Raw genomic sequence first — 15,197 nt, forward strand, 5'->3', positions numbered from 1 at the left:
TATAGAATGATGTAATGGAATTATAGAACAGTGTGTGAGTATAGAATGATGTAACGGAATTATAGAACAGTGTCAGAGTATAGAATGATGTAATGGAATTATAGAACAGTGTGTGAGTATAGAATGATGTAATGGAATTATAGAACAGTGTGTGAGTATAGAATGATGTAATGGAATTATAGAACAGTGTGTGAGTATAGAATGATGTAACGGAATTATAGAACAGTGTCAGAGTATAGAATGATGTAATGGAATTATAGAACAGTGTGTGAGTATAGAATGATGTAATGGAATTATAGAACAGTGTGTGAGTATAGAATGATGTAACGGAATTATAGAACAGTGTGTGAGTATAGAATGATGTAATGGAATTATAGAACAGTGTGTGAGTATAGAATGATGTAATGGAATTATAGAACAGTGTGTGAGTACAGAATGATGTAATGGAATTATAGAACAGTGTGTGAGTATAGAATGATGTAATGGAATTATAGAACAGTGTGTGAGTACAGAATGATGTAACGGAATTATAGAACAGTGTCAGAGTATAGAATGATGTAATGGAATTATAGAACAGTGTGTGAGTATAGAATGATGTAATGGAATTATAGAACAGTGTCAGAGTACAGAATGATGTAATGGAATTATAGAACAGTGTGTGAGTACAGAATGATGTAATGGAATTATAGAACAGTGTGTGAGTATAGAATGATGTAACGGAATTATAGAACAGTGTGTGAGTATAGAATGATGTAATGGAATTATAGAACAGTGTGTGAGTACAGAATGATGTAACGGAATTATAGAACAGTGTCAGAGTATAGAATGATGTAATGGAATTATAGAACAGTGTGTGAGTATAGAATGATGTAATGGAATTATAGAACAGTGTGTGAGTACAGAATGATGTAATGGAATTATAGAACAGTGTGTGAGTACAGAATGATGTAATGGAATTATAGAACAGTGTGTGAGTACAGAATGATGTAATGGAATTATAGAACAGTGTCAGAGTATAGAATGATGTAATGGAATTATAGAACAGTGTCAGAGTACAGAATGATGTAATGGAATTATAGAACAGTGTCAGAGTACAGAATGATGTAATGGAATTATAGAACAGTGTCAGAGTACAGAATGATGTAATGGAATTATAGAACAGTGTGTGAGTATAGAATGATGTAATGGAATTATAGAACAGTGTGTGAGTATAGAATGATGTAATGGAATTATAGAACAGTGTGTGAGTATAGAATGATGTAATGGAATTATAGAACAGTGTGTGAGTATAGAATGATGTAATGGAATTATAGAACAGTGTGTGAGTATAGAATGATGTAATGGAATTATAGAACAGTGTGTGAGTATAGAATGATGTAATGGAATTATAGAACAGTGTGTGAGTATAGAATGATGTAATGGAATTATAGAACAGTGTGTGAGTACAGAATGATGTAATGGAATTATAGAACAGTGTGTGAGTATAGAATGATGTAATGGAATTATAGAACAGTGTGTGAGTATAGAATGATGTAATGGAATTATAGAACAGTGTGTGAGTATAGAATGATGTAATGGAATTATAGAACAGTGTCAGAGTACAGAATGATGTAATGGAATTATAGAACAGTGTGTGAGTATAGAATGATGTAATGGAATTATAGAACAGTGTGTGAGTATAGAATGATGTAATGGAATTATAGAACAGTGTCAGAGTACAGAATGATGTAATGGAATTATAGAACAGTGTCAGAGTATAGAATGATGTAATGGAATTATAGAACAGTGTCAGAGTACAGAATGATGTAATGGAATTATAGAACAGTGTCAGAGTATAGAATGATGTAATGGAATTATAGAACAGTGTCAGAGTATAGAATGATGTAATGGAATTATAGAACAGTGTGTGAGTACAGAATGATGTAATGGAATTATAGAACAGTGTGTGAGTACAGAATGATGTAATGGAATTATAGAACAGTGTGTGAGTATAGAATGATGTAATGGAATTATAGAACAGTGTGTGAGTATAGAATGATGTAATGGAATTATAGAACAGTGTGTGAGTACAGAATGATGTAATGGAATTATAGAACAGTGTGTGAGTACAGAATGATGTAATGGAATTATAGAACAGTGTGTGAGTATAGAATGATGTAATGGAATTATAGAACAGTGTGTGAGTATAGAATGATGTAATGGAATTATAGAACAGTGTGTGAGTATAGAATGATGTAATGGAATTATAGAACAGTGTCAGAGTATAGAATGATGTAATGGAATTATAGAACAGTGTCAGAGTACAGAATGATGTAATGGAATTATAGAACAGTGTCAGAGTATAGAATGATGTAATGGAATTATAGAACAGTGTCAGAGTACAGAATGATGTAATGGAATTATAGAACAGTGTGTGAGTATAGAATGATGTAATGGAATTATAGAACAGTGTGTGAGTATAGAATGATGTAATGGAATTATAGAACAGTGTCAGAGTACAGAATGATGTAATGGAATTATAGAACAGTGTCAGAGTATAGAATGATGTAATGGAATTATAGAACAGTGTCAGAGTACAGAATGATGTAACGGAATTATAGAACAGTGTGTGAGTATAGAATGATGTAATGGAATTATAGAACAGTGTGTGAGTATAGAATGATGTAATGGAATTATAGAACAGTGTGTGAGTACAGAATGATGTAATGGAATTATAGAACAGTGTGTGAGTATAGAATGATGTAATGGAATTATAGAACAGTGTGTGAGTATAGAATGATGTAATGGAATTATAGAACAGTGTGTGAGTATAGAATGATGTAATGGAATTATAGAACAGTGTGTGAGTACAGAATGATGTAATGGAATTATAGAACAGTGTCAGAGTACAGAATGATGTAATGGAATTATAGAACAGTGTGTGAGTACAGAATGATGTAACGGAATTATAGAACAGTGTGTGAGTATAGAATGATGTAATGGAATTATAGAACAGTGTGTGAGTATAGAATGATGTAATGGAATTATAGAACAGTGTGTGAGTACAGAATGATGTAATGGAATTATAGAACAGTGTGTGAGTATAGAATGATGTAATGGAATTATAGAACAGTGTGTGAGTATAGAATGATGTAATGGAATTATAGAACAGTGTGTGAGTATAGAATGATGTAATGGAATTATAGAACAGTGTGTGAGTACAGAATGATGTAATGGAATTATAGAACAGTGTCAGAGTACAGAATGATGTAATGGAATTATAGAACAGTGTCAGAGTACAGAATGATGTAACGGAATTATAGAACAGTGTGTGAGTATAGAATGATGTAATGGAATTATAGAACAGTGTGTGAGTATAGAATGATGTAATGGAATTATAGAACAGTGTGTGAGTACAGAATGATGTAATGGAATTATAGAACAGTGTGTGAGTACAGAATGATGTAACGGAATTATAGAACAGTGTGTGAGTATAGAATGATGTAATGGAATTATAGAACAGTGTCAGAGTATAGAATGATGTAATGGAATTATAGAACAGTGTGTGAGTATAGAATGATGTAATGGAATTATAGAACAGTGTGTGAGTATAGAATGATGTAATGGAATTATAGAACAGTGTGTGAGTACAGAATGATGTAATGGAATTATAGAACAGTGTGTGAGTATAGAATGATGTAATGGAATTATAGAACAGTGTGTGAGTATAGAATGATGTAATGGAATTATAGAACAGTGTGTGAGTATAGAATGATGTAATGGAATTATAGAACAGTGTGTGAGTATAGAATGATGTAATGGAATTATAGAACAGTGTGTGAGTATAGAATGATGTAATGGAATTATAGAACAGTGTCAGAGTATAGAATGATGTAATGGAATTATAGAACAGTGTCAGAGTACAGAATGATGTAATGGAATTATAGAACAGTGTGTGAGTACAGAATGATGTAATGGAATTATAGAACAGTGTCAGAGTACAGAATGATGTAATGGAATTATAGAACAGTGTCAGAGTACAGAATGATGTAATGGAATTATAGAACAGTGTCAGAGTACAGAATGATGTAATGGAATTATAGAACAGTGTGTGAGTATAGAATGATGTAACGGAATTATAGAACAGTGTGTGAGTATAGAATGATGTAATGGAATTATAGAACAGTGTGTGAGTATAGAATGATGTAGTGGAATTATAGAACAGTGTGTGAGTATAGAATGATGTAACGGAATTATAGAACAGTGTGTGAGTATAGAATGATGTAGTGGAATTATAGAACAGTGTGTGAGTACAGAATGATGTAATGGAATTATAGAACAGTGTGTGAGTATAGAATGATGTAACGGAATTATAGAACAGTGTGTGAGTATAGAATGATGTAGTGGAATTATAGAACAGTGTGTGAGTATAGAATGATGTAATGGAATTATAGAACAGTGTGTGAGTATAGAATGATGTAATGGAATTATAGAACAGTGTCAGAGTATAGAATGATGTAATGGAATTATAGAACAGTGTGTGAGTATAGAATGATGTAATGGAATTATAGAACAGTGTCAGAGTACAGAATGATGTAATGGAATTATAGAACAGTGTGTGAGTATAGAATGATGTAACGGAATTATAGAACAGTGTGTGAGTATAGAATGATGTAGTGGAATTATAGAACAGTGTGTGAGTATAGAATGATGTAATGGAATTATAGAACAGTGTCAGAGTATAGAATGATGTAATGGAATTATAGAACAGTGTGTGAGTATAGAATGATGTAATGGAATTATAGAACAGTGTGTGAGTACAGAATGATGTAATGGAATTATAGAACAGTGTGTGAGTATAGAATGATGTAATGGAATTATAGAACAGTGTGTGAGTATAGAATGATGTAATGGAATTATAGAACAGTGTGTGAGTATAGAATGATGTAATGGAATTATAGAACAGTGTGTGAGTACAGAATGATGTAATGGAATTATAGAACAGTGTGTGAGTATAGAATGATGTAATGGAATTATAGAACAGTGTGTGAGTACAGAATGATGTAATGGAATTATAGAACAGTGTGTGAGTACAGAATGATGTAATGGAATTATAGAACAGTGTGTGAGTATAGAATGATGTAATGGAATTATAGAACAGTGTGTGAGTATAGAATGATGTAATGGAATTATAGAACAGTGTGTGAGTACAGAATGATGTAATGGAATTATAGAACAGTGTGTGAGTACAGAATGATGTAATGGAATTATAGAACAGTGTGTGAGTACAGAATGATGTAATGGAATTATAGAACAGTGTGTGAGTACAGAATGATGTAATGGAATTATAGAACAGTGTGTGAGTACAGAATGATGTAATGGAATTATAGAACAGTGTGTGAGTACAGAATGATGTAATGGAATTATAGAACAGTGTCAGAGTACAGAATGATGTAATGGAATTATAGAACAGTGTGTGAGTACAGAATGATGTAATGGAATTATAGAACAGTGTGTGAGTACAGAATGATGTAATGGAATTATAGAACAGTGTCAGAGTACAGAATGATGTAATGGAATTATAGAACAGTGTGTGAGTACAGAATGATGTAATGGAATTATAGAACAGTGTCAGAGTACAGAATGATGTAATGGAATTATAGAACAGTGTGTGAGTACAGAATGATGTAATGGAATTATAGAACAGTGTCAGAGTACAGAATGATGTAATGGAATTATAGAACAGTGTGTGAGTACAGAATGATGTAATGGAATTATAGAACAGTGTCAGAGTACAGAATGATGTAATGGAATTATAGAACAGTGTGTGAGTACAGAATGATGTAATGGAATTATAGAACAGTGTGTGAGTACAGAATGATGTAATGGAATTATAGAACAGTGTGTGAGTACAGAATGATGTAATGGAATTATAGAACAGTGTGTGAGTATAGAATGATGTAATGGAATTATAGAACAGTGTGTGAGTACAGAATGATGTAATGGAATTATAGAACAGTGTGTGAGTACAGAATGATGTAATGGAATTATAGAACAGTGTGTGAGTACAGAATGATGTAATGGAATTATAGAACAGTGTGTGAGTATAGAATGATGTAATGGAATTATAGAACAGTGTGTGAGTACAGAATGATGTAACGGAATTATAGAACAGTGTCAGAGTATAGAATGATGTAATGGAATTATAGAACAGTGTGTGAGTACAGAATGATGTAATGGAATTATAGAACAGTGTGTGAGTATAGAATGATGTAATGGAATTATAGAACAGTGTGTGAGTATAGAATGATGTAACGGAATTATAGAACAGTGTGTGAGTATAGAATGATGTAATGGAATTATAGAACAGTGTCAGAGTACAGAATGATGTAATGGAATTATAGAACAGTGTGTGAGTACAGAATGATGTAACGGAATTATAGAACAGTGTGTGAGTATAGAATGATGTAACGGAATTATAGAACAGTGTGTGAGTATAGAATGATGTAATGGAATTATAGAACAGTGTCAGAGTATAGAATGATGTAATGGAATTATAGAACAGTGTGTGAGTACAGAATGATGTAATGGAATTATAGAACAGTGTGTGAGTATAGAATGATGTAACGGAATTATAGAACAGTGTGTGAGTATAGAATGATGTAATGGAATTATAGAACAGTGTGTGAGTACAGAATGATGTAATGGAATTATAGAACAGTGTGTGAGTATAGAATGATGTAATGGAATTATAGAACAGTGTGTGAGTATAGAATGATGTAACGGAATTATAGAACAGTGTCAGAGTATAGAATGATGTAATGGAATTATAGAACAGTGTGTGAGTACAGAATGATGTAATGGAATTATAGAACAGTGTGTGAGTATAGAATGATGTAACGGAATTATAGAACAGTGTCAGAGTATAGAATGATGTAATGGAATTATAGAACAGTGTGTGAGTACAGAATGATGTAATGGAATTATAGAACAGTGTGTGAGTATAGAATGATGTAACGGAATTATAGAACAGTGTGTGAGTACAGAATGATGTAATGGAATTATAGAACAGTGTCAGAGTATAGAATGATGTAATGGAATTATAGAACAGTGTGTGAGTATAGAATGATGTAATGGAATTATAGAACAGTGTCAGAGTACAGAATGATGTAATGGAATTATAGAACAGTGTGTGAGTACAGAATGATGTAACGGAATTATAGAACAGTGTCAGAGTATAGAATGATGTAATGGAATTATAGAACAGTGTGTGAGTACAGAATGATGTAATGGAATTATAGAACAGTGTGTGAGTACAGAATGATGTAATGGAATTATAGAACAGTGTGTGAGTACAGAATGATGTAATGGAATTATAGAACAGTGTCAGAGTATAGAATGATGTAATGGAATTATAGAACAGTGTGTGAGTACAGAATGATGTAATGGAATTATAGAACAGTGTGTGAGTATAGAATGATGTAATGGAATTATAGAACAGTGTGTGAGTACAGAATGATGTAATGGAATTATAGAACAGTGTGTGAGTATAGAATGATGTAATGGAATTATAGAACAGTGTGTGAGTATAGAATGATGTAATGGAATTATAGAACAGTGTGTGAGTATAGAATGATGCAATGGAATTATAGAACAGTGTGTGAGTATAGAATGATGTAACGGAATTATAGAACAGTGTGTGAGTACAGAATGATGTAATGGAATTATAGAACAGTGTCAGAGTATAGAATGATGTAACGGAATTATAGAACAGTGTCAGAGTATAGAATGATGTAATGGAATTATAGAACAGTGTGTGAGTATAGAATGATGTAATGGAATTATAGAACAGTGTGTGAGTATAGAATGATGTAGTGGAATTATAGAACAGTGTCAGAGTACAGAATGATGTAATGGAACTATAGAACAGTGTGTGAGTATAGAATGATGTAATGGAATTATAGAACAGTGTGTGAGTATAGAATGATGTAATGGAATTATAGAACAGTGTCAGAGTACAGAATGATGTAATGGAATTATAGAACAGTGTGTGAGTACAGAATGATGTAATGGAATTATAGAACAGTGTCAGAGTATAGAATGATGTAATGGAATTATAGAACAGTGTGTGAGTATAGAATGATGTAACTGAATTATAGAACAGTGTGTGAGTATAGAATGATGTAATGGAATTATAGAACAGTGTCAGAGTACAGAATGATGTAATGGAATTATAGAACAGTGTGTGAGTACAGAATGATGTAATGGAATTATAGAACAGTGTCAGAGTATAGAATGATGTAATGGAATTATAGAACAGTGTCAGAGTACAGAATGATGTAATGGAATTATAGAACAGTGTGTGAGTACAGAATGATGTAATGGAATTATAGAACAGTGTGTGAGTACAGAATGATGTAATGGAATTATAGAACAGTGTCAGAGTATAGAATGATGTAATGGAATTATAGAACAGTGTGTGAGTATAGAATGATGTAATGGAATTATAGAACAGTGTCAGAGTATAGAATGATGTAATGGAATTATAGAACAGTGTGTGAGTATAGAATGATGTAATGGAATTATAGAACAGTGTGTGAGTATAGAATGATGTAATGGAATTATAGAACAGTGTCAGAGTATAGAATGATGTAATGGAATTATAGAACAGTGTCAGAGTACAGAATGATGTAATGGAATTATAGAACAGTGTGTGAGTACAGAATGATGTAATGGAATTATAGAACAGTGTGTGAGTACAGAATGATGTAATGGAATTATAGAACAGTGTCAGAGTATAGAATGATGTAATGGAATTATAGAACAGTGTGTGAGTATAGAATGATGTAATGGAATTATAGAACAGTGTGTGAGTACAGAATGATGTAATGGAATTATAGAACAGTGTGTGAGTATAGAATGATGTAACGGAATTATAGAACAGTGTGTGAGTACAGAATGATGTAATGGAATTATAGAACAGTGTGTGAGTATAGAATGATGTAACGGAATTATAGAACAGTGTGTGAGTACAGAATGATGTAATGGAATTATAGAACAGTGTGTGAGTATAGAATGATGTAATGGAATTATAGAACAGTGTGTGAGTATAGAATGATGTAGTGGAATTATAGAACAGTGTGTGAGTACAGAATGATGTAATGGAATTATAGAACAGTGTGTGAGTACAGAATGATGTAATGGAATTATAGAACAGTGTGTGAGTATAGAATGATGTAATGGAATTATAGAACAGTGTGTGAGTATAGAATGATGTAATGGAATTATAGAACAGTGTGTGAGTACAGAATGATGTAATGGAATTATAGAACAGTGTGTGAGTATAGAATGATGTAATGGAATTATAGAACAGTGTGTGAGTACAGAATGATGTAATGGAATTATAGAACAGTGTGTGAGTACAGAATGATGTAATGGAATTATAGAACAGTGTGTGAGTACAGAATGATGTAATGGAATTATAGAACAGTGTGTGAGTATAGAATGATGTAATGGAATTATAGAACAGTGTGTGAGTACAGAATGATGTAATGGAATTATAGAACAGTGTGTGAGTACAGAATGATGTAATGGAATTATAGAACAGTGTCAGAGTACAGAATGATGTAATGGAATTATAGAACAGTGTGTGAGTACAGAATGATGTAATGGAATTATAGAACAGTGTCAGAGTACAGAATGATGTAATGGAATTATAGAACAGTGTGTGAGTATAGAATGATGTAATGGAATTATAGAACAGTGTGTGAGTACAGAATGATGTAATGGAATTATAGAACAGTGTCAGAGTATAGAATGATGTAATGGAATTATAGAACAGTGTGTGAGTATAGAATGATGTAATGGAATTATAGAACAGTGTCAGAGTACAGAATGATGTAATGGAATTATAGAACAGTGTGTGAGTATAGAATGATGTAATGGAATTATAGAACAGTGTCAGAGTACAGAATGATGTAATGGAATTATAGAACAGTGTGTGAGTATAGAATGATGTAATGGAATTATAGAACAGTGTCAGAGTACAGAATGATGTAATGGAATTATAGAACAGTGTCAGAGTACAGAATGATGTAATGGAATTATAGAACAGTGTGTGAGTATAGAATGATGTAATGGAATTATAGAACAGTGTGTGAGTACAGAATGATGTAATGGAATTATAGAACAGTGTCAGAGTATAGAATGATGTAACGGAATTATAGAACAGTGTGTGAGTACAGAATGATGTAATGGAATTATAGAACAGTGTCAGAGTACAGAATGATGTAATGGAATTATAGAACAGTGTGTGAGTATAGAATGATGTAATGGAATTATAGAACAGTGTGTGAGTACAGAATGATGTAATGGAATTATAGAACAGTGTCAGAGTATAGAATGATGTAACTGAATTATAGAACAGTGTGTGAGTACAGAATGATGTAATGGAATTATAGAACAGTGTGTGAGTATAGAATGATGTAATGGAATTATAGAACAGTGTGTGAGTATAGAATGATGTAATGGAATTATAGAACAGTGTGTGAGTACAGAATGATGTAATGGAATTATAGAACAGTGTGTGAGTACAGAATGATGTAATGGAATTATAGAACAGTGTGTGAGTACAGAATGATGTAATGGAATTATAGAACAGTGTGTGAGTACAGAATGATGTAATGGAATTATAGAACAGTGTGTGAGTATAGAATGATGTAATGGAATTATAGAACAGTGTGTGAGTATAGAATGATGTAATGGAATTATAGAACAGTGTGTGAGTATAGAATGATGTAATGGAATTATAGAACAGTGTGTGAGTACAGAATGATGTAATGGAATTATAGAACAGTGTGTGAGTATAGAATGATGTAATGGAATTATAGAACAGTGTCAGAGTATAGAATGATGTAATGGAATTATAGAACAGTGTGTGAGTATAGAATGATGTAATGGAATTATAGAACAGTGTGTGAGTACAGAATGATGTAATGGAATTATAGAACAGTGTGTGAGTACAGAATGATGTAATGGAATTATAGAACAGTGTGTGAGTACAGAATGATGTAATGGAATTATAGAACAGTGTGTGAGTATAGAATGATGTAATGGAATTATAGAACAGTGTGTGAGTATAGAATGATGTAACTGAATTATAGAACAGTGTGTGAGTATAGAATGATGTAATGGAATTATAGAACAGTGTGTGAGTATAGAATGATGTAATGGAATTATAGAACAGTGTCAGAGTATAGAATGATGTAATGGAATTATAGAACAGTGTGTGAGTATAGAATGATGTAACGGAATTATAGAACAGTGTCAGAGTATAGAATGATGTAATGGAATTATAGAACAGTGTGTGAGTATAGAATGATGTAACGGAATTATAGAACAGTGTCAGAGTATAGAATGATGTAATGGAATTATAGAACAGTGTGTGAGTACAGAATGATGTAATGGAATTATAGAACAGTGTCAGAGTACAGAATGATGTAATGGAATTATAGAACAGTGTGTGAGTACAGAATGATGTAATGGAATTATAGAACAGTGTGTGAGTATAGAATGATGTAATGGAATTATAGAACAGTGTCAGAGTATAGAATGATGTAATGGAATTATAGAACAGTGTGTGAGTATAGAATGATGTAATGGAATTATAGAACAGTGTGTGAGTATAGAATGATGTAATGGAATTATAGAACAGTGTGTGAGTATAGAATGATGTAATGGAATTATAGAACAGTGTGTGAGTATAGAATGATGTAATGGAATTATAGAACAGTGTGTGAGTATAGAATGATGTAATGGAATTATAGAACAGTGTGTGAGTATAGAATGATGTAATGGAATTATAGAACAGTGTGTGAGTATAGAATGATGTAATGGAATTATAGAACAGTGTGTGAGTACAGAATGATGTAATGGAATTATAGAACAGTGTCAGAGTACAGAATGATGTAATGGAATTATAGAACAGTGTGTGAGTATAGAATGATGTAATGGAATTATAGAACAGTGTGTGAGTATAGAATGATGTAATGGAATTATAGAACAGTGTGTGAGTATAGAATGATGTAATGGAATTATAGAACAGTGTGTGAGTATAGAATGATGTAATGGAATTATAGAACAGTGTGTGAGTATAGAATGATGTAATGGAATTATAGAACAGTGTGTGAGTACAGAATGATGTAATGGAATTATAGAACAGTGTCAGAGCACAGAATGATGTAACGGAATTATAGAACAGTGTGTGAGTATAGAATGATGTAATGGAATTATAGAACAGTGTGTGAGTACAGAATGATGTAATGGAATTATAGAACAGTGTCAGAGCACAGAATGATGTAACGGAATTATAGAACAGTGTGTGAGTACAGAATGATGTAATGGAATTATAGAACAGTGTGTGAGTATAGAATGATGTAATGGAATTATAGAACAGTGTCAGAGCACAGAATGATGTAACGGAATTATAGAACAGTGTGTGAGTATAGAATGATGTAATGGAATTATAGAACAGTGTGTGAGTACAGAATGATGTAATGGAATTATAGAACAGTGTGTGAGTATAGAATGATGTAATGGAATTATAGAACAGTGTCAGAGTATAGAATGATGTAATGGAATTATAGAACAGTGTGTGAGTATAGAATGATGTAATGGAATTATAGAACAGTGTGTGAGTATAGAATGATGTAATGGAATTATAGAACAGTGTCAGAGTACAGAATGATGTAATGGAATTATAGAACAGTGTGTGAGTATAGAATGATGTAATGGAATTATAGAACAGTGTCAGAGTACAGAATGATGTAATGGAATTATAGAACAGTGTGTGAGTACAGAATGATGTAATGGAATTATAGAACAGTGTGTGAGTATAGAATGATGTAATGGAATTATAGAACAGTGTCAGAGTATAGAATGATGTAATGGAATTATAGAACAGTGTGTGAGTATAGAATGATGTAATGGAATTATAGAACAGTGTGTGAGTATAGAATGATGTAATGGAATTATAGAACAGTGTGTGAGTATAGAATGATGTAATGGAATTATAGAACAGTGTGTGAGTATAGAATGATGTAATGGAATTATAGAACAGTGTGTGAGTATAGAATGATGTAATGGAATTATAGAACAGTGTGTGAGTATAGAATGATGTAATGGAATTATAGAACAGTGTGTGAGTATAGAATGATGTAATGGAATTATAGAACAGTGTGTGAGTATAGAATGATGTAATGGAATTATAGAACAGTGTGTGAGTACAGAATGATGTAACGGAATTATAGAACAGTGTGTGAGTATAGAATGATGTAATGGAATTATAGAACAGTGTCAGAGTACAGAATGATGTAATGGAATTATAGAACAGTGTGTGAGTATAGAATGATGTAATGGAATTATAGAACAGTGTGTGAGTACAGAATGATGTAACGGAATTATAGAACAGTGTCAGAGTATAGAATGATGTAATGGAATTATAGAACAGTGTCAGAGTACAGAATGATGTAATGGAATTATAGAACAGTGTCAGAGTATAGAATGATGTAATGGAATTATAGAACAGTGTCAGAGTACAGAATGATGTAATGGAATTATAGAACAGTGTGTGAGTATAGAATGATGTAATGGAATTATAGAACAGTGTCAGAGTATAGAATGATGTAATGGAATTATAGAACAGTGTGTGAGTATAGAATGATGTAACGGAATTATAGAACAGTGTGTGAGTACAGAATGATGTAATGGAATTATAGAACAGTGTCAGAGTACAGAATGATGTAATGGAATTATAGAACAGTGTCAGTATAGAATGATGTAATGGAATTATAGAACAGTGTGTGAGTATAGAATGATGTAATGGAATTATAGAACAGTGTGTGAGTATAGAATGATGTAATGGAATTATAGAACAGTGTCAGAGTATAGAATGATGTAATGGAATTATAGAACAGTGTGTGAGTACAGAATGATGTAATGGAATTATAGAACAGTGTCAGAGTATAGAATGATGTAATGGAATTATAGAACAGTGTGTGAGTACAGAATGATGTAATGGAATTATAGAACAGTGTGTGAGTACAGAATGATGTAACGGAATTATAGAACAGTGTGTGAGTATAGAATGATGTAACGGAATTATAGAACAGTGTGTGAGTACAGAATGATGTAATGGAATTATAGAACAGTGTGTGAGTATAGAATGATGTAATGGAATTATAGAACAGTGTCAGAGTACAGAATGATGTAGTGGAATTATAGAACAGTGTGTGAGTACAGAATGATGTAATGGAATTATAGAACAGTGTGTGAGTACAGAATGATGTAATGGAATTATAGAACAGTGTGTGAGTACAGAATGATGTAATGGAATTATAGAACAGTGTGTGAGTATAGAATGATGTAATGGAATTATAGAACAGTGTCAGAGTATAGAATGATGTAATGGAATTATAGAACAGTGTCAGAGTACAGAATGATGTAGTGGAATTATAGAACAGTGTGTGAGTACAGAATGATGTAATGGAATTATAGAACAGTGTCAGAGTATAGAATGATGTAACGGAATTATAGAACAGTGTCAGAGTACAGAATGATGTAGTGGAATTATAGAACAGTGTCAGAGTATAGAATGATGTAATGGAATTATAGAACAGTGTCAGAGTACAGAATGATGTAATGGAATTATAGAACAGTGTGTGAGTATAGAATGATGTAATGGAATTATAGAACAGTGTCAGAGTACAGAATGATGTAATGGAATTATAGAACAGTGTGTGAGTACAGAATGATGTAATGGAATTATAGAACAGTGTGTGAGTATAGAATGATGTAACGGAATTATAGAACAGTGTGTGAGTATAGAATGATGTAATGGAATTATAGAACAGTGTGTGAGTACAGAATGATGTAATGGAATTATAGAACAGTGTCAGAGTACAGAATGATGTAACTGAATTATAGAACAGTGTGTGAGTATAGAATGATGTAATGGAATTATAGAACAGTGTGTGAGTATAGAATGATGTAATGGAATTATAGAACAGTGTCAGAGTACAGAATGATGTAATGGAATTATAGAACAGTGTGTGAGTACAGAATGATGTAATGGAATTATAGAACAGTGTCAGAGTACAGAATGATGTAACTGAATTATAGAACAGTGTGTGAGTATAGAATGATGTAATGGAATTATAGAA

Source organism: Somniosus microcephalus, chromosome 5 (assembly GCF_052327205.1).
Source record: "Somniosus microcephalus isolate GS21.2 chromosome 5, FLI_Smic_1.0, whole genome shotgun sequence".
NCBI classification, from domain to species: Eukaryota; Metazoa; Chordata; class Chondrichthyes; order Squaliformes; family Somniosidae; genus Somniosus; species Somniosus microcephalus.